The sequence below is a fragment of the Ahaetulla prasina genome, chromosome 1 (genome assembly GCF_028640845.1).
Source record: "Ahaetulla prasina isolate Xishuangbanna chromosome 1, ASM2864084v1, whole genome shotgun sequence".
Taxonomy (NCBI): domain Eukaryota; kingdom Metazoa; phylum Chordata; class Lepidosauria; order Squamata; family Colubridae; genus Ahaetulla; species Ahaetulla prasina.
The window spans coordinates 318585740-318606097 of record NC_080539.1 but is presented as its reverse complement, the minus strand read 5'-3'; the positions used below and the strand labels follow the sequence as shown (position 1 = coordinate 318606097).

Below are 20358 nucleotides of genomic sequence, written 5' to 3'. Positions count from 1 at the left end.
GCCCACAGGAGACTCTGCAGGCCTCCTAAGGCCTCTGCACGTTCTGCTTTTGCGAAAAATGGGCCCATTTTTTGCAAAAACAGGGGCGTTTTTGCCCTCCCCAGCCCACAGGAGCACTCTGCAGGCCACTCTGTGTGCCCCGTTTTTGCGAAAAACAGTCCCATTTTTTGCCAGTTTTTTGCAAAAACTGGGGTGTTTTTCCCTCCCCAGCCCACAGAAGCACTCTGCAGGCCTCCCAAAGCCTCTGCACACCCTGTTTTTCTGAAAAATGGGCCCCTTTTTTGCAAAAATGGGACACATGGGGCGGGGCTTCAGGAGGCCAAAAATAGCTGTATTCGGTATACATGACGTGCCAACATTTCCACCCTCTTTTAGGGGGTGGGAAGTGTGTCTTATACTCCGAAAAGTACGGTACATGATGGTTGCAGTATCCCAGGGTCATGTGATCACCTTTTGCAACCTTCTGACAAGCAAAGTCATAGGGAAATCAGCTTCACTTAACAACTGTTTTACTAATTTAACTGCAGTAATTCACTTAACAGCTGTGGTAAAAAAAGGGCAAAACTTACTTAACAACTGTCTCACTTAGCAACAGAGATTTTGTGCTCAATTGCAGTCATGAGGACTATCTATATTAAATTCCTTCACTTCACTAGTTGAAACCTATCCTAGCCAAAGTTAAATTCCTAGTCTATTCAAATCTAATGGCAAGTGGTCTGTATAAACTATCATAATATATGATCAATAATATGTGCTACCTTACAGATTTACAACTGGAGGCAATCAAAATTTAATTTGTGAAGAATGTAAGAATACATTAAAAAAGAATAAATTTTTTTTAATAGTTTGTAGATTTTTAAAATTACATTAATTGTACGCTTTTAAAAATGAATTAAAGCTTACTATATTAGCTATTTTTACCTGACCTTGCACTCCTGCAGATCTTCCCCCTGCTTGGAAAGCCTATGCTCGTAGTTCTCAATGAGGTGCTTCTGCTGAGCCTCCTTCTCAGTTGAACTGTTTTGCCAACTCTTTCTCATGGTGGCTGCTTAGCTCCAACAACTGCTTCCTGTTGGGGCCCTAAGGAGCTCAGGTGGGGAGACAAGGAGTGGCTGGCAGGGGAGGGGCGAGGAGAGGCCGGCAAGGTGCCCCTCGACATGAGTGACATCAAGTTGGCCACACCCACCCAGTCACATGGCCACCTAGCCACGCCCACCTAGCTGATCGTTAGGCAGATCATCTTAGTGATCCGCGGGATTTAAAATTATAAAGTTAGTGGTCCCTAAGGTCCTAAAAGTTGGGAACTCCTATAATAATGTGTGCCCCCCACCCCCCACTGATGCTTTTTGGGCATCAGGGACAAGTTCTGGGGAGAGGTTTTTTCGCAGATTGGAAGGGGCTTGGTTTTCTATGCTGCCTGCATCCCATGGATGGGGCGTCACTTGTCTGCGCAGCCTGGTTTCCGGCATGCCACAGACCAGTGCTGGTCCATGGACCAGAGATTGGGGACCCCTGGTGTATAGGATCTTGCCAGATTTTTCCATCCTTTTTATTATGTACATTATTATTGTATATGAGTGTGTTTTATGAAAGCCAATCTGGTCAAGCAGTTAAAGTACCAGGTTAAAAGTCAGGAGACTGTGAATTTTAGTCCCACTGTAGAGATGAAAATTGGCTGGTTGATTTGGCCAATCATTTTTTCTCTACAGCCCACCACATCAGGCTCAGGTGACAACCGGTCATTCAGTTCCTGTTGCAACCAAAAGACTAGCAAGAAAAAAAAATCAGTGATGTTTCAAAGAGCTCATAGTGGTTTTTTTTAAAAAGCACAAATATTTAGAAATAATTTAAAAGGGCTGGGATTATAGGTAGTCCTTAATTTACTAAAGGTAAAGGTTCCCCTCACACATATGTGCTAGTTGTTCCTGACTCTAGGAGGCGGTGCTCATCTCTGTTTCAAACCGAAGAGCCAGCACTGCCCGAAGACATCTCCATGGTTATGTGGCCGGCATGACTAAATGCCAAAGGCACAGGGAACACTGTTACCATCCCACCAAAGGTGATCCCTATTTTTCTACTAGCATTTTTTACATGCTTTTGAACTGCTAGGTTGGCAGAAGCTGGGACAAGTAACAGGAGCTCACTCGGCACTAGGGATTTGAACCACTGAACTGCCGACCTTTCGATCGACAAGCTCAGCGTCTTAGCCACTGAGCCACCACGTCCCCTCCTTAACTTACTATAGGTAGTCAAAAGTACAATAGTACTATAGGTACTATAGGTAGTTAAAAAGTTAAGATTAGAAAATCTTTTTAGCATGGTTTCAGTGAAAACTATGGAGAGCGCGAACACTGAGAACATCTATATCAAAAATCTCAACCAACTGCAGGATGAGCAGACCCTGATGTAAAAGGTAAGGCACCTCACAAATGTGCCTGCAATCTTTCAACTCTCCATTTGAAGTTTAGGAAAAGGGTTTTAGTTCAGTGATGGTGAATGTGTGTTGCACTGCAGAGGTTTCCAGTTTTAGCTTTTAGACAAATCCAAATGTACTTTTTCTAAATACAAATACCTTCCTCCATCAGAATGGTCAGTGCAGGCTGGAGGAAAAATCTGAAAAGACCAGCTGTAAACTGCAGGTTTGAGAAACTTCTTTCTGAATAAATTTGCTTTCAGCATTCAAAGGACAATGGGTTGAATAACAGCTCCCTAGTATAGGTCTCCTGCGTGAGCAGGGGGATTGGACTAGATGACCTCCAAGGTCCTTTCCAACTCTGTTACTGTTACTTCATCCTCACTACTCAGAAGACTCCTCCAAAAAGAGGCTAAAGACACATGAAACACAGGCACACCATAGAAGACATAATTTCTGTTTCTGATGCATGAAAGCAGGGGTGAAATCTAAAAAATTTCCCCTACCGGTTCTGTGGGCGTGGCTTAATTGATGGGTGTGGCTTGGTGGTCAGATGACTGGGTGGGCGTGGCCAATAACAATAAATAATAAAAATAATAAACAAAGTATAAAAAACAATAAGAGGTACCAAAAACCAACTTTTACACTTTACACACACACAACACAACTGACTCACACACAATGTAAAAGCAGCTGCACTTCACACTTCACAAGCCACAAAAAGCTCAAAAACCAACTTTCACACTTTATACAAACACAACACAACTGACACACATACAAAATGCCACATACAGCTTTCTGAGATTTTATGTGTTTGTGTAGTTAGAGTGAAACACTACGGAAACATACCAAATCTCAGAAAGCTGCACAAATATTTTATTTTATTATTTTATTTTATTTTATTGTGGACTTCAATTCCCAGAGTTCGTCAGCCAGCAAAGCCAGCCAGCCTTAGTTGATCACTGAGGAAATAGATTAGCTAAGCAATTGATTCTGTCTGGGCTGAAAGTGAAACTGCTTTCGGGCTGGGAAAAAAGCCATGCGTTCATCAGTAATCAGGTAAGTGCCTTAGAATCTCTACTCTTACTTGTAGAAAACAAGAGTACAAGTAAAGTTCTGCTGATGAGGAACTCAGGTGAGATCACCAGAGGAGACTTTACATTTTTTAAAAAAAGTTTAAAGGCTGTGCTGATCTCAGCTGAGGGGCGGGATCCTCAAAGGCTTTTTTTTACTTTTAAAGGCATGTTTCGGCTGAAGAAAAACTGGCTTTTAAAAGTAAAAAGAAAAAAACCTCTGCTGATGGTGCGGCTCAGCAGAGGCGGGGGGGCGGGGCCAGGGATTTTTGCTACCGGTCCTCCGAACCAGCAGCCGCCATCACTACTGGATTGCATGAGCTGGTCCGAACTGGGAGCATTTCACCCCTGCATGAAAGAATTCCAGTTGGGTGGCAAGATTTGTATATTGAGGCTCTTTGCAGCCCTTGATATTTAGAGGCATATGAGAAGGAAAGCAAACATGCAAAAGGTGTGTGGCTGTCTTCATACCTGCTGAAAGACAAATGAAAATGGCTGAAAGACTAGATGAGCCATCTTTTCACTATCAACTTGAATGGGAAACCTTAAGGTTCCAGTAGTAATTGAAAGGACAAGCAAACCCTTAACTATAAAGATGTAGTATTACCAAGGAAAAAATAACAAAAAAAAAGGTCAAGTATCAAGGAGGAGAATTATGATGGGTTTCTCACAATAGAAATATTAATAACAATGATTCTTCAAGTACATTTCTCTAACATGACTGCTCGCCTTTATAAAATTTCGCACAAGAAAATAGAATACTTGTCATTGTATGAAAAATATCTTTTTCAGCATATGAAACAGATAAATGGGACAGGAGAGAGGAGAATAGAGTCATAATTCTATTATTTAGTAACCTTCAGAGATGATAGTATCACTTCAAATCCCTAAAAACAGGCTAGAGACAAATATTAGCCTTATCAGAACAGCAAAGGAATGGATCAAATTACATTTCAAGGAGAAAACTGTATTTTAATTAGTACTCTGTGGTGCCTTTACACAGCAGTCACCTTCAATGTAGCTAGGGAGTATCAGACATTTCCACAATCATTTTTACTTTTTAACCACACAATCTAGAAAAGAAAATCTTTCCTGATGGGACCTAGTCAGTGGTGGGATTCAGCCAGTTCGCCCCACTTCGGGAGAACCGGTTGTTAACTTTCTGAGCAGTTTAGTGAACTGGTTGTTGGAAGAAATCATTAGGGCAGAGAAGCCGTTGTTAAATTATTTGAATCCCACCACTGGACCTAGTGTTATAAAAATCAGGGACACTGCTTGTCATGACCTCACCTCAGAACTCACTGAATATACTTCCAGTGACTATAACTGACATTGGAAAAACTTCCAAAAAATAGCTGAATTTCACCCGAGTTTCGAACAGGGGTGTCAAACTCGCGTCATCATGGCATTGTCACATGACGTATCAGGACTTTTCCCTCCTTCACTAAATGGGCGGGGGCAGGGCTAGCACGTGATGCATCCGGCCTGCGGGCTGTGAGTTTGAGAGCCCCGGTCTAGAATGAAAGCTTTTTTGTTCTCAAATATGGAAATACATTCAATAGATTCACTATATCAATCACTTGGGTAACATTTAAGTAGATAGATATAAATAGGACATCATATAATACAGACAAGACTAATTTTATGTTCACCTTGCTTAGTGCACAAGGCTTTAAGATTATTTTTTTCATTTCTTGAACTATATTTTAGAATGAGTTGCATTAATACCAAACTATACTGACCATTCTCATCCACCAATTATTTATATACACAGACCTAAATAAATGCTACCAACCTGCCTTCTATTGAGGACCTGTATACTGCACGAATCAAGAAGAGGGCTGTGAAAATATTTACAGATCCCTCACATCCAGGATATAAACTGTTTCAACTCCTACCCTCAAAACGATGCTATAGAGCACTGCACACCAGAACAACAAGACACAAGAACAGTTTTTCCCCGAAGGCCATAACTCTGCTAAACAAATAATTCCCTCAACACTGTCAAACTATTTACTAAATCTGCACTACTATTAATCTTCTCATCGTTTCCATCACCAATTTCTTTCCACTTATGACTGTATGACTGTAACTTTGTTGCTGACAATCCTTATGATTTATATTGATATATTGACCATCATTTGTGTTGTAAATGTTGTACCTTGATGAACGTATCTTTTCTTTTATGTACACTGAGAGCATATGCACCAAGACAAATTCCTTGTGTGTCCAATCACACTTGGCCAATAAAGAATTCTATTCTATTCTATTCTATTCTATTCTATTCTATTCTATTCTATTCTATTCTATTCTATTCTATTCTATTCTATTCTATTCTATTCTACATCCCATTCAGATGACACTACTTAATAGATGGGCCCAGAGTTTATGCCAAATTTTATTGGACAGACAGATACAAAGGGAGAGAAATAGTCCCTCAAATATCTAGGCCTTATGCCATGTAGGTCTTCAACCAATACCTTGAACTGCACCTATCAGCCTGCTGGTAATCGGGGAAGATCACAAAGCAAAGTTATGAGGCACACCATTACATGCCCATAAATACTGATGCCGCTTTTATTTTTGCAGCCCAACCACTTCTGTACATGACATAATGGTTAGGAGAAAATGAGTGTTTGTAGTTTAATGCCTCTGAAAGGCCCAAGTTGGTTAAGGCTGCCAATATAACAACTGTACCATATCAATGACCCATAACTGATTTCATGCTCTGGGGAAAAATATTTTTGAGGTATAGTTATTGATTTCTATCCACATCCATAGATGCTCAACTGAAGGAACTCTAGACATGTCTTTAACTGAGGAAACTCTGAAAATGAAAAGGCAGATAAACAGGTGGTGTAATTCTACCCTTGATGGCAACATTATGAAGTTCTTGGTGGTTTGACAAGGCAAAGTGCAAGCCTGAATGAAACTGTTAGGCTTGAAGAAACAAAATGAAGATGATGACAGATATGTTACTGAACATGACAGGATGCCATTGGTTTCAAATAGGATCTCTACAAGGATGCACTAAAAGCAATTTTTCTATTACTCTCAATCCATTAAAGCTTTCATTAGTAAAATTTTAACAGAGCTTATTCATATGAAGGCTAGTTTCAACTGTTGCCATTTAAATATAATAAAAAGAGGCACCATAATCTCTCAATAGGGGCAAAATATCAGATCTGTTGGAGAGAAAATACTGTGTTACCTAAAAGGAAGGAAATCTCTAAATTAAGATGATCCTCCCACTCCAAAAATAAATAGGGACTTAAAAAAGAAATGCACTGGAAAATCTGATGCAATGAACACTTGATATTTGGCCCAACGCCTGAAAGATAAGAAAAGTGGACAAAGATAAGAAAAGTGGGCATTGCATCAGATTTTCGAGTACATTTCTTTTTTTATTCTTCTCAATCAATCTCCAGTTGAAAATATCCTGGAGATTCTATCTGACACCCCCCCCCCCAAAAGTGTGGCTTTTATCACACTTGACTGTATATATGTATGCGTATTTATTTCCCAAAAACCACACGAAGGCCAATAACTTGAAAAATAAAGCTACCCAGCTTATTAAATTAATTAAATTAAATTAAATTGGTCTTTGTCTTAATTGTTTCTAACCATTGCTTCTAAACACAGACATTGACAAGATGGAGTACGAAAAAAGCTGTTTCCTGTAGGGAACAAAACACTAAGATAGAACAAAATTGGTGATGAGCGGAAGAAACAAATGAGTGCGAGAAGACTATTTAGGAGAGACGTGTCCAACCCAAGGCCCATGGGCTGTATGTGGCCCTAGACACCCAGTAATGCAGCCCCACAAGATTGTACACTTTTAACATTATTATGTGATTTATATTCAATAACGATGTTATATATTTTATATGTGGACTAAGACAATTTCTCCTCACTCAAATGTGGTCTAGGCAAGCCAAAAGGTTTCCATAATTTAGAAATTCCATTAAAAGTTAAGTAAACCAGGTAAACACCCTCTCTCAAATTACTAAACTGAGCCTTGAGGAAATCCAGATTTTTCTATGGAAGGTCCATATACATTCAGCAACATGCATGCAAAAAGTTTTCATTGTAATGCTGCGAGGGCTATCTTGCTTTTTTTGACCCTGCTTGTGGATAATGCTATAAATAATCTCAGCATTGTTTTTCTACAGCGGTTTCGCCAAAAGGAAGACGTAAAGCCCAAACTTTAGTTGTAGTGTAACTAAGCAGCAACAGCATTGCTACATATGTTGACTTAGTTCTTAGTTCCACAGAATTCAACAGGACTTACAGTAGGTATATAAACAAAGCAAAAACGTATTTCAAAAGAATATCTTTTGGGAGATATTCTAAACTCTAAAGGGTCTCAGGGAAAGTTGATAATATTTATGATCCTTAAGCAAAACATTCTATGCTGTGAAAAGAGTATGTTCATATGCTTCCCAGAAACTGGCATGGTTCATATTTCCAGTGGTTCCCGTCTGAAATATCCATTTAAAGAGCCTCGTAGACAAGGTCTGGTTGGCATGAGTTGTACAGGTTTTGGACATAACATGTGATCAACCACTCAATCTTCTGATTCCAATTAGTGGTGCTATTTTAGTTCCTAAATAATACAATCTATCGAGCAGCACATCCAGTGTGGAATGGACATGGTAGACAGCCCTACTAAATAGCATTAATTCTTGCCATCTTCTGAAAAGCGTATTATTTCAGACATATAAAGAAACACATCTCTGTTTAATTTATAATAGTACTGTAAATATATGAATCAGCTTCTCAACCATATATCCTCCTTATACCTCTCAAATTCCAAAAGCTTAACTGGAAAAAGCTGATCTGAAACACAGTACTTTCATAATCATCACACACATTTGGATGAACTTAATATTAAGAAATGTATTATGGCTAGAATTAAGGAAGTTTGCAAACCACTGAAATTCAAACAAAAAACAAAACAGATGTTACAAATATTAAATAGTATCTTTCCTGTTCAAACATGTTCAAAAACACAACTGAAAAAAGAAAAACCAAGAAGAAATAGAAAAGAGACGTATAAGCTATATAAACTGAATATTAATTTTCAAAGTAACATTAGATTAGTACTGTATATAAAAATGTTCCTATATTGATTGAGCACTTTAAAATCCTTACTACAATGCCAAAAACTGGGCATCAAACAATTTTGGAAAACAGTGGACAATAAAGCTAACAGCCTTCACACTCTGAAGTTTCTAATTGATACCAATTTTATGTCTTGCTACATCTCGTGCCATTCCAACCAACAGAAAGGAATGGTTTTACATCCAGTAAGAGAGATACAGATAAATTCTATTCTGAAAGTGAAATTGCCCTCACATAGTGATTTCTACTTGATAATATTTGGCAGCATGTCGTAAAATACATTAAGTTCAACTATTTACCTTCTGAGGAAAGTTTGCACTGAAAAGAAATACCTTAGGCTACAATTTTGAATTCATTATAACCTTGTCATGAATAAAAAAAGGTAGCATATTGGGGTAACTTCATTTAATTAGTAAACTAATTTCTGCCTGTAGATTGGAAACAGGGAGTAGAGGAAACAGAAGCAGGAATTTACAACCTCTTATAAGCTTATAGAAACAAAAACATGAAACATCCATCTATTGAGATTGACAGCTCATTTGCTGCCAGAGTAAAGTTTTAATACTTTTCTGTCATAAGAGTGGGAGAGAAACAGGAGGAGCCCTATCCTCTAAGGACAGCAGCCCCAGGAGGTGAAGGGGCTCATTTTTCATCTTCATGCTGTGGTACAGTTAGCAGACCTTTTGCATTTGTTTTTTTAAATCGATTTTAAAAACCTGCCTTTAAAACTGTTGTGCAATGCCACAAAGTTCAAATGCAAAAGAAAATCCATATGGCTAATCTTTGCAAGCCAGTAATATCCAGCTAAGAAGCTCAAATTTATTTTATCCATCAAAGACAAGCAAAACAAGGAAAAGGTACGATTTCAATAGAATTCTGAGTTGTTTTGTTCAATCACTTTGACAAATGTCAAAACATTACCTTTGCCTGCCTTATGCTTAACATTGTTCCTTAAAACTTGAATGTGTTCGTTTATACTTGCATAAATATCAGCGAAAGAGTTCTGCAGATTCCTGTTCTGTATGCCGCACAATGACATCACTCAACCAAATCCATAACCTTTGAAAATAAACTTTACACATTTCTTTTGGGATATCAGGTATAGCTCAGGAGGATAATTACATTACAATGCTGCTAGTCAAATCCAGGTCACCTAGTTTTTGTGTGACATGCAAATACTTAAGTGGTAGGTCAAAGATACTTTCTGAACACACTCAAAACCGTAGAAATGGTGGTAGACTTTAGGAGAAACCCTTCCATACTTCCACCTCTCACAATACTTGACAACACAGTATCAACAGTAGAAACCTTCAAATTTCTGGGTTCTATCATATCGCAAGATCTCAAATGGACAGCTAACATCAAAAACATCATTAAAAAAGGACAACAAAGAATGTTCTTTCTGCGCCAACTCAGTAAGCTCAAACTGCCCAAGGAGCTGCTGATCCAATTCTACAGAGGAATTATTGAGTCTGTCATTTGCACCTCTATAACTGTCTGGTTCGGTTCTGCAACCCAACAAGAAAAACACAGACTTCAGAGGATAATTAAAACTGCAGAAAAAATAATTGCTACCAACCTGCCTTCCATTGAGGACCTGTATACTGCACGAATCAAGAAGAGGGCCGTGAAAATATTTGCAGATCCCTCGCATCCTGGACATAAACTGTTTCAACTCCTACCCTCAAAACGACGCTATAGAGCACTGCACACCAGAACAACTAGACACAAGAACGGTTTATTCCCGAAGGCCATCACTCTGCTAAAGAAATAATTCCCTCAACACTGTCAGATTATTTACTGAATCTGCACTACTATTAATCGTTTCATAGTTCCCATCACCAATCTCTTTCCACTTATGACTGTATGACTGTAACTTGTTGCTGGCAATCCTTATGATTTATATTGATATATTGATCATCAATTGTGTTGTAAATGTTGTACCTTGATGAACGTATCTTTTCTTTTATGTACACTGAAAGCATATGCACCAAGACAAATTCCTTGTGTGTCCAATCACACTTGGCCAATAAAAATTCTATTCTATTCTATTCTATTATTTGGAATAATTTAGATGTTTCTTTACTAGCCTCTCTTAAAAAAAACAGTCACTAAAGTTGTATTACATTTGGGCCATTTCATGATGGTTAATGTAATAGGTTTATCATAGGCAGAAACAAATATTTGGGCAGAAATCCAAGGGTAAGTTTTTCTGAGAACTACTGTACCTGCCTTTCAGGAAATGCTTCTAGCCCTATTCATTCCAAGAAATGTTGAAATCCACTGAAGCAGACTTTAAGGGCAGGCAGAGAAAAAAAAAATGAAACCCAGAGCAGTGCTTTCCAATCTCAGCAACTTTTCTGGGAGTTGAAGTCCACACATTTTAAAACTTTCTGAGATTGAGAAACACTGTAGCAGAGTGTTTTATTGTATTCCACCAATATTCAGTGTATCTATCAAATGAAAATAAAAGTTCCCAAAAGCAGTACTAATTGCATATGTCCAAAAAATACACTGATCCTATGTTTTCAAGTGAAAGTGCAAGAAGTGAAAGTGTAAGAAATGCAACCAAATTGCAAATACACAGACACATAAACACACACAGAGGAAATGCCAAACACAATTCTTCCATTTTTATCAGCCAGGTTATACTGGGACTAGCTGTTGATAATGAATTTGCGATTTATGTTTCTACTTAATTCATGTGCAAAACAAGATACACTGTCAAATTATGGATGTTTCTCCACACCATTTGGGACTGCGTGTACTGAATTGCTTTGCAAAGTATGACTTTTCCTGTTGATGCTGCAGCTGTTTTTGTTCATCTGTTTCCCTGCAGAAAGATACAGTTGCATCTTTGCTTACAGTAACTATTCAACCAATAATACACATATAAAATATTCTCAAATAAATAAGTTTTGACAATATCTTTACACTCTGATCATGATTTTTTCCCCCATAAAAATCTGTCTCAAGACCAGACCTTAGTTATGTGATGGGAAAGCAGGACTAGTACAGTACATACAAACTGTTAGCAGATCGCTCCCTCTAGTGGTATGTAATATTAATTTGGAGACAAACTGTTCTTATCCTTTTCTTATTTGTTGTACACCCTCCGCTCAGTATTATTTAAAGAAAACTCAAAGATTAATAGACAATTAATGTAACTTGTTTTGTTCATATCTTTCATATTTTCAGAACAAGAGACAAATCATATTCACATCATAGTATTTGTTTAATAATATATTATTGCCCCTTGATTAATTTGTTTCTTTAGTTCATTCACCCTTGGATAGAAAGATACTACTGTACTTATATTTTTTTCTTGCTAATTCTGCAGGTGTAAGCACCAAAGGATTTCTCAGTAATCTGTTCTAATAAACATTGCCCTTGCTTTTCATCATCATTTTTGGCATATGATACTTTTTGATGTTTAACAGAAAAATGGTAACAATAGTAACACAAAAAGGATAGGAAGAAAGCAATTTTTAAGGAGAAAAAATTTACAAGAACAATACTAGGACTAGCTGCTGCTATACTACTTTAAAATAATTCTAATTTACTGTAATCATAATACTTCTACCCAAATATTTGAATAAGTCCCTTTTCAGACTTTTGTCTCAAATATACACAGAGACTTTGGAGAATATTTCAATTCTTACTGAGCTATAGATGGATGCAAAATAATGTTGGTATAGTGTCATAAAAAAAAGAAATTATTTTAGAGGTAGAACCAGGAATTATTAATGCACATTTATTAATATTAATTGTATGCACTCTGTTTTTTTGGTTGAACGCAGTATTCAAGGTGGTAATAAAATTAAAAATAAAAACAATAAAATGCAGGTTAAAAGTCAATGTTTTACTAAAAGAGATGTATTTGAGCTGGTTTTCTGTTGTGGTCCGCCATCAGCCTGCGGAGCTGGCAACGCAGTCGGACAGCAATGAGGCTGAGGAAGAACATGGCCAGTCCTGGAGGCTGGGGAAGGCCCGGATGAGGACTCTGCATCGGAGGCAGAGATGGGGCCAGGGCCATTGGGGAGTAAGGTGCGGACTCCGAAGCCTCCAGAGGCTGAGAGTAGTGAGGCAGAGGAACAGGATGAACCTGTTCCTAATGCACGCATGAGAAAAACTGCCAGAAAGCAAGAGCAGCTAAAGCAAAGAGGACGACTTGGGAGTAGGGCCAAGAGATGATTGGCCCCTCCCATAAGGCTTAAAACACCAGCAACTGTGTTTGGGCTCTTTGTTGGAAAACAACATTGATAGTATTGCTCCTTGTCTTGTTGCATTTATTTCTTCTGCTTCTCTCTTCTTCGGTGTCCTCTGCTTTTGAACTTTTGCCAAGAAAAGCCTTTGGCAGTTTGCCTAATTAGACCACGGTTGGTGATAAGGCTGAAGAATTGTGTTATAAAGAATTTGCTTTGATTTAGTTTGGACAATGCTGAGAATGAGTTAATTCTCAGCTGTTCTAATAAAGTCTGTTTGTTTTTGAACTGATTGGGTTTACTACTACCTACTTGGGCCTGGCTCCTAACATCTTCTAAAAATGAAGTAACTCTTGAAATATAACCTTTGAGAAACTGTATTCTGTTTAGCCTGGGAATAAAGTTTTCTCCTGAATAACATCTATAAAATTATATATTTTCTCCAAAAATGTCTTTGCGTTTTTATTTTTCATAAACCACAATGTATATATGTATATAGCTTATATCCAGCTTGCATCCATTCTCTTTCTCTCACACAAAAGCATTCTTGGAGAAAAGGTATTTTATAGATATTATGCAGGGTCTCTATATATTCAGTCATATAATTTAGAATGCTTTAAAATATGTTTAAACTAAGGAACTATTCCTAAAGAATAATCGTATTTTGAAAACAGTTAACAATGTTTTAGAACAAAACTAGAATTCAATGTATGGGATGTAGCTGATTCAATGCCATGTTTATGTTCTTTTCTATTTAATTTTTAGCCTATCTTTCTCTTCAATTTCTTCATATCCCAGGAATATTCCCAAATCTGCTTTAGAAAGTTGCATCAATGGAAGGATGCTAGTGAATACAATACAATGGATATCTGCTCTATAACTAGCCAAGTCAATTGACATAATCTGATTCCCCCCCAAAAACAAAAATAAAAATAAACAAGCAGAGAGCAGGAAATAATGAATAAAAGGCACTTTATTTTATTTATTTTAGTATGAAAATTTATATAGCCACCCAACTTATCCATAGTGACTCCAGACAACTTACGTAGTTAAAACCTTAGAACAAGCACACACATACACACACTGCAACAACCACCACAACAACCACCAATTATTCATTGCCAGAAAAAAAAAAACCCATCAGGCCAGCAGCAGCATATTGCAGACAATCTCCCTTCTTCTGGTAATTGGTTGAGCTGGTTAGGCTAGTTTTGTTTTGTTTTGTTGCCAGTAAGCAATGAATGAAACATACTTTTATAAGATCTGAGTATATCAGGATATCACTACCCAAATCTCACTGCACAGCATCACAATATAAGCACCCAAAAGAAGATCTTGCACAGCCTTGATGGCCTCTCATCTACTGAACATCAGAATTTCTATTTGCAGAAACAACATTGGTACACCCAGAGCATTTTGGATTCATGACAATATTTACTAGAATACTGTAGTAGAGTGATGCTGTTAGGAATTCAACCTCGCTGTTCCCCCCAATAATTTATTCTTCACTCCCAGGTTTCTTTCTACTAAAAATAGGGACTTGCTACTTCCCTAGGAATCTATCCGGCTATCTAAATCAGGGGTCACCAACCTTTTGGACCTCAGAGACCACTAAATTCATAATTTTAAATCCTGCGGACCACTAATATGATCTGCCTAATGACTGGCTGGGTGGGCATGGCTAGATGGTCATGTGACTGGGTGGGCATGGCCAACTCGATGTCACTCACATCAAGGGGCGCCTGGCCAGTCTCTACTCACCCCTCCCCTCCCAGCCACTCATCGCCTCCCCCCCCCAGGCTCCTTAGGGCCCCAACAGGAAGCAGTTGTTGGAGCTAAGCAGCCACCACAAGAAAGAATTGGCAAAACAGCTCAGTTCAAATGGGATTTGACCAAGAAGGCGGCTCAATAGAAACACCTCACTGAGGACTAGGAGCATAGGCTTTCCAAGCAGGAGTGCAAGGCCAGGTACCAGCACCTGAAGGCTCAGCGAGCTGAGATGGTCAGCCAGTTCCAGGCCATAAGGCAGTCCCACTGGAATAAAGTCCTCTGGCTCTTCACCATCAGCAGCACTTCCCTCCAGCTTCGCCCAAAGCCCCACACCAGGAGGCTGAAGTAGACCCTGAGTCAGAATTTCTCCCCCCCACCCCGACCCACACAAAAAGACCCTGAAGGGGGAGACTCTGCAGCAACACAAATGTTCATTGCATGTATCCGGCCCAGAGGCCGTAGTTTGCCTGATTTAGTGCAATATAGAAGATGCAAATAATTTTTCTGCGGACCACTAAAATTTTCTCACAGACCACCAGTGGTCCACGGACCACAGTTGGTGACCGCTGATCTAAATCATTGTCAGGATCATTACTTACAGATCATTAAGATATGTAAAGGTAGCAGTGGCTTTCTTTCAGTGTTGGCCAATAATTTATTGATTCTTTTCCAAAGAACAGAAGATTATCTGATATTGTTGAAAGAGTTAAAAGCATTTGTCCTTTTAGTTTTTTAACTGAAATATTTGTCTGCCTTCCACAATTCTGTCCCTAATATCTATTATGGAGACCACAGGCGACTATACAATGTAAATGTTTCTCATACAGCCATTTATATTATTCTGCTCAGATACAGAGGTAGCATCAGTCACTAATGTATTATTATATTGCCTATTGTACCACCTATGGTGTCTCTCATTTATAAGTCCAATTACCAAAAAGTTTAGTTTTTTTCTTTTTTACAGAAGTCAGGTGAAATTCTTCCCACTGTTAATTGTCTCAACGGGTTTTTGTTATTGTTATTCTGGATTTTAAATTTTATATTTGTCATGTTTTTGTATTTTAATTTCTGCAAGTGCGTGTTTTGCTGGTTTGCATTCTCCACTCTCACCCTTCTATTATCTAGATAAGAGATTTTTGAAGGTCAAATAGGAGGAAAGGAGCAATGAAAATAAAATCTCAGAAGAAAGATATTTGCACTTGTAATATAAATAATACGATATACACTAAGGTATAAAATGCTAATTTTTCAGTTCTTATTCTTTATTTAATAACTTGGAAGTTTTAATAACTGGAATATTTTCATATTCATATATTTCATCATATTAGTAAAAAATAACTTAAAATGCAAATTCTGTTTGCTAGCAGCTGAATGAGTTTGTAATTTTCTTGACATTAATCTTAGATAACAGAAGCAAAACTCTGGATTACTCTGACTGGAGAGATGTAAAAAATAAAAGATCAAATCTTGAAAACAAGCCATTTTAAAGAAAGTAATGGGAGATATCCAGAGAAACTGGCATCTAATTTCAAAAAAATTACCCTGAAGCAGAAAATAAAACAAAGCATGTTAAACTACAGCAAGACTGGTGGCTTTGCCATCCAACAACTATTTTTATAATGTGATTCTAGAGGCAAATCCTTTCCCTTCCCTTCCCCTCCTCACCAAAGAGACTAACATTTTGACCTTAGCACAAATTATCTGAGAATACTGACCATTGTTACAGCAGGTGGCAGTCAGTGGGTTGATAAAATATTTAAGCAGACCTGGTTGTTAATTGGATGGGAGACAATGAGGAATTCTTAGGGCTTGGGATAGCAGAATTGAAAGATCTTATACCATAGGAATACTGCCCAGAAAGCTACATGGCATATCCATGAATTCATTGGAAAGAAACTTTGTGACTTCAAAATTTCATACCAATGGGAAGGAAAACAAACCATTATCCCAGCATTCATAATTAAGCTGATGCCGAAAGTATTATACTTTAGTTCCCATTAATAGGGAATGATTACTTACTAGGATGATTAGTGCTTGTGCAAGCCGAAGTTCAACACCAGGTTGGGAAAGACTATATTAAATAATTGTTCCACAGCAATTCCTGTAATTAGAATAGAAAAATAGAATAAAATCTTATTGTCACTTCAAATGTACACTAATCAGCATACATTAACATGAAATTTCATTGCATTCAGCTCTCAAAAGATAACCATTAAGCATATACCCACATACACACACATATATGACATCACAGTCTAGTTTGAATGTATACATATACAGGGTGAAAAAAGAATCCTGCAAATTTACAAGATGGATGGCATAAGGAACAAAGCTTTTACAAAATCTAGTAGTCCTGCCATAGATACTCCGAAACCTCCACCCAAAGGAGAGCAACAGAAACAGACCATGAAGTGGGTGTTTGGGATCTCTAACAATATTTCGGGCTCTAAGCACATAGAGCTTATGAACAGTAACCTGAATAATAGGAAGCGAGCATCCTACAATCTTCTCAGCTATCCTTACCACTCTTTGTATGGACCTTCTATCTGAGGCTACCACCAAACCAAACAGTGATGCAAGTTTGTTAAAACGCTCTCAATCATGCCTGTAAAAAATGGCCAGGACAGGAGGAGAAAGGTGCTCTCCTCATCTTTTTCTGAATGATTAAGGAGTGGATAGATGATCCTAACAAGTTCTGTACAAACTAATTTAACAGATTAACAGAGCTGGAAGGGACTTTATAGGTCATCTAGTCCAACCCCCTTCTCAAGCAGGAGACCCTACACCATTTCTGACAAATGGCAGTCCAATGTCGTCTTTAAAGCCTCCAGTGATGAAGCTCCCACAACTTTGGAAGGCAAGCTGTTCCATTGGTCGATTGTTCACACTGTCAGAAAATTTCTCCTTATTTCTACGTTGAATCTCTCCTTGGTCAGTTTCCATCCATTATTCTTTGTCTGGTCTTCAGGTGCCTTGGGAAATAGCTTGACACCCTCCTCTCTGCCCCTCTAATATTGCTGTCATGTCTCCCCTGGTTCTTCTCTTGACTGGACTAGCCATGCCCAATTAAACAAATTTGAAATAAATGAAATAAATAAATAAATAAAATAAACAAACAAACTTTATTCTGGCAATACATGTTCTCTCAAAGGCTTCAGGGAACCTGTGATTTCAATCTCTCTTTTTGTGATATGTTAACAACAAAAATTTCTTTTTTTAAAAAAAAAGAAGAAGAGGGGCTTTGTCTTCTGTTTTGTTCTTCTACTGAAATGCTACAGTTACTCTGAGTTAAAAGAAGATAAAACATTTACATCTAGAGAAATGTGTAGAAGATTGTATCCTTTGAGCAGAGGTCTTTGAACTTGGCAGCTTTAAGACTTGTGGACTTCAACTCCCAGAATTCTCCAGCAGCTATGCTAGGCAAAGCTATGCTGGCTGGAGAATTCTGGGAGTTGAAGTCCACAAGTCTTAAAGTTGCCAAGTTTGAAGACCTCTGCCTTAGAGGCTAATTGGATCAAAATAACTTCTACCATCTGGAAGAGGGTCTATTTACAGACACAAATATTTTTTTAAAAAAATGATTAAAATTAAAACAGATCCTTGTAATTCCAGGAAACATAATATCGTAGTACATGTTAATTGCAACCCTCTGTAAGGATAGTGATTTGCTGCCAAATGTCAAAACATCTACATTTAGATTCATCAGCCTCCAGGATGACAAATATATCAGTGAAGAATATTTAGACCATTTTTTTTTACACTTGGCCATTTTAGGATGCATGGACTTCAACTCCCAGAATTTTCCAGTCAGCACCGGCTAATAAAGGTGCTGGCTGAGGAATTCTGGGAATTGAAGTCTGCATATCTTAAAAGTTATCAGGTTTTTAAAAAACAGTAATCTGGACAAATCTAATTTATAGGGTTATTTTTTTCAAGATAAAAATTAAGTGTAACATGACTTCTTCCCCTGGTTGCTGCTGAGAACTGTTGAGATAATACAGAGGTATTTCAATTTATAACATCCTGAAATGGCCCTCTGCTGCAACAGTTATAAAACAATGAAAACAGCAAACAGAATAATAAATGCTGTCAAATCACAATTGTCAAAGTGGAATTCATCATCTCGAGACTACAATATGTTCTGAAGAAATGTGATCCCCAACCTGTCTGGCTCCATGGTCTGGTAGCAGCAGTGGTGGCAATGGTGAGTGGGAAGTGTTAGTTTCATGCACACAACCTAGCTCCCGCGCACGAGCAAATGAAGCTTCGGACAGTTGCCTATAACTGCAACTGCATGCTATTTGGTTCCCAATGGGCTGCGGATCGATACCGGTCCATGACCCGGGAGTTGGAAACCCTTGTTGTAGACCCAGCCCAATAGTACTGGATAAAAACCAAATAAACACTATTTGCATAGGCAAAGTTGTCTAAGAAAATCACATACTGTCAAAATGTGAAGCTGGGAAAAGGGCAATTTTCAATGTAATATAATGAAGGAACAGGGATACAGATAGTCCTTGACTTACAACCATTTCTGACAAATGGCAGTCCAATGTCGTCTTTAAAGCCTCCAGTGATGAAGCTCCCACAACTTTGGAAGGCAAGCTGTTCCATTGGTCGATTGTTCACACTGTCAGAAAATTTCTCCTTATTTCTACGTTGAATCTCTCCTTGGTCAGTTTCCATCCATTATTCTTTGTCTGGCCTTCAGGTGCCTTGGAAAATAGCTTGACACCCTCCTCTATGCCCCTCTAATATTGCTGTCATGTCTCCCCTGGTTCTTCTCTTGACTGGACTAGCCATGCCCAATTAAACAAACTTTAAATAAATGAAATAAATAAATAAATAAAATAAACAAACAAACTTTATTCTGGCAATACATGTTCTCTCAAAGGCTTCAGGGAACCTGTGATTTCAATCTCTCTTTTTATGATATGTTAACAACAAATTTTTTTTAAAAAAAAAGGGGGCTTTGTCTTCTGTTTTGTTCTTCTACTGAAATACTACAGTTACTCTGAGTTAAAAGAAGATAAAACATTTACATCTAGAGAAATGTGTAGAAGATTGTATCCTTTGAGCAGAGGTCTTTGAACTTGGCAGCTTTAAGACTTGTGGACTTCAACTCCCAGAATTCTCCAGCAGCTATGCTAGGCATAGCTATGCTGGCTGAAGAATTCTGGGAGTTGAAGTCCACAAGTCTTAAAGTTGCCAAGTTTGAAGACCTCTGCCTTAGAGGCTAATTGGATCAAAATAACTTCTACCATCTGGAAGAGGGTCTATTTACAGACACAAATATTTTTTTTAAAAAAATGATTAAAATTAAAACAGATCCTTGTAATTCCAGGAAACATAATATCGTAGTACATGTTAATTGCAACCCTCTGTAAGGATAGTGATTTGCTGCCAAATGTCAAAACATCTACATTTAGATTCATCAGCCTCCAGGATGACAAATATATCAGTGAAGAATATTTAGACCATTTTTTTTTTACACTTGGCCACTTTAGGATGCATGGACTTCAACTCCCAGAATTTCCCAGTCAGCACTGGCTAATAAAGGTGCTGGCTGAGGAATTCTGGGAATTGAAGTCTGCATATCTTAAAAGTTATCAGGTTTTAAAAAAACAGTAATCTGGACAAATCTAATTTATAGGGTTATTTTTTTCAAGATAAAAATTAAGTGTACCATGACTTCTTCCCCTGGTTGCTGCTGAGAACTGTTGAGATAATATAGAGGTATTTCAATTTATAACATCCTGAAATGGCCCTCTGC

At 38.0% G+C, this 20358-nt stretch overlaps 1 protein-coding gene across 3 annotated transcripts in view; it reads right to left on the bottom strand.

Annotated features, from left to right (window-relative positions):
* Positions 1 to 20358, bottom strand: part of MIPOL1 (mirror-image polydactyly 1) — a 212168-nt gene that overhangs the window by 179756 nt on the left and 12054 nt on the right. Inside the window, exon 2 of one of the 3 annotated variants that reach the window (XM_058162286.1) lies at positions 16605 to 16688. The exons of 1 other annotated variant lie outside the window; for it this stretch is intronic. The gene's annotated coding sequence lies outside the window, so the exon portion shown is untranslated. The remainder of the gene's footprint in view (positions 1 to 16604; positions 16689 to 20358) is intronic. One more of the 3 variants, XM_058162287.1, reaches the window with a different exon arrangement.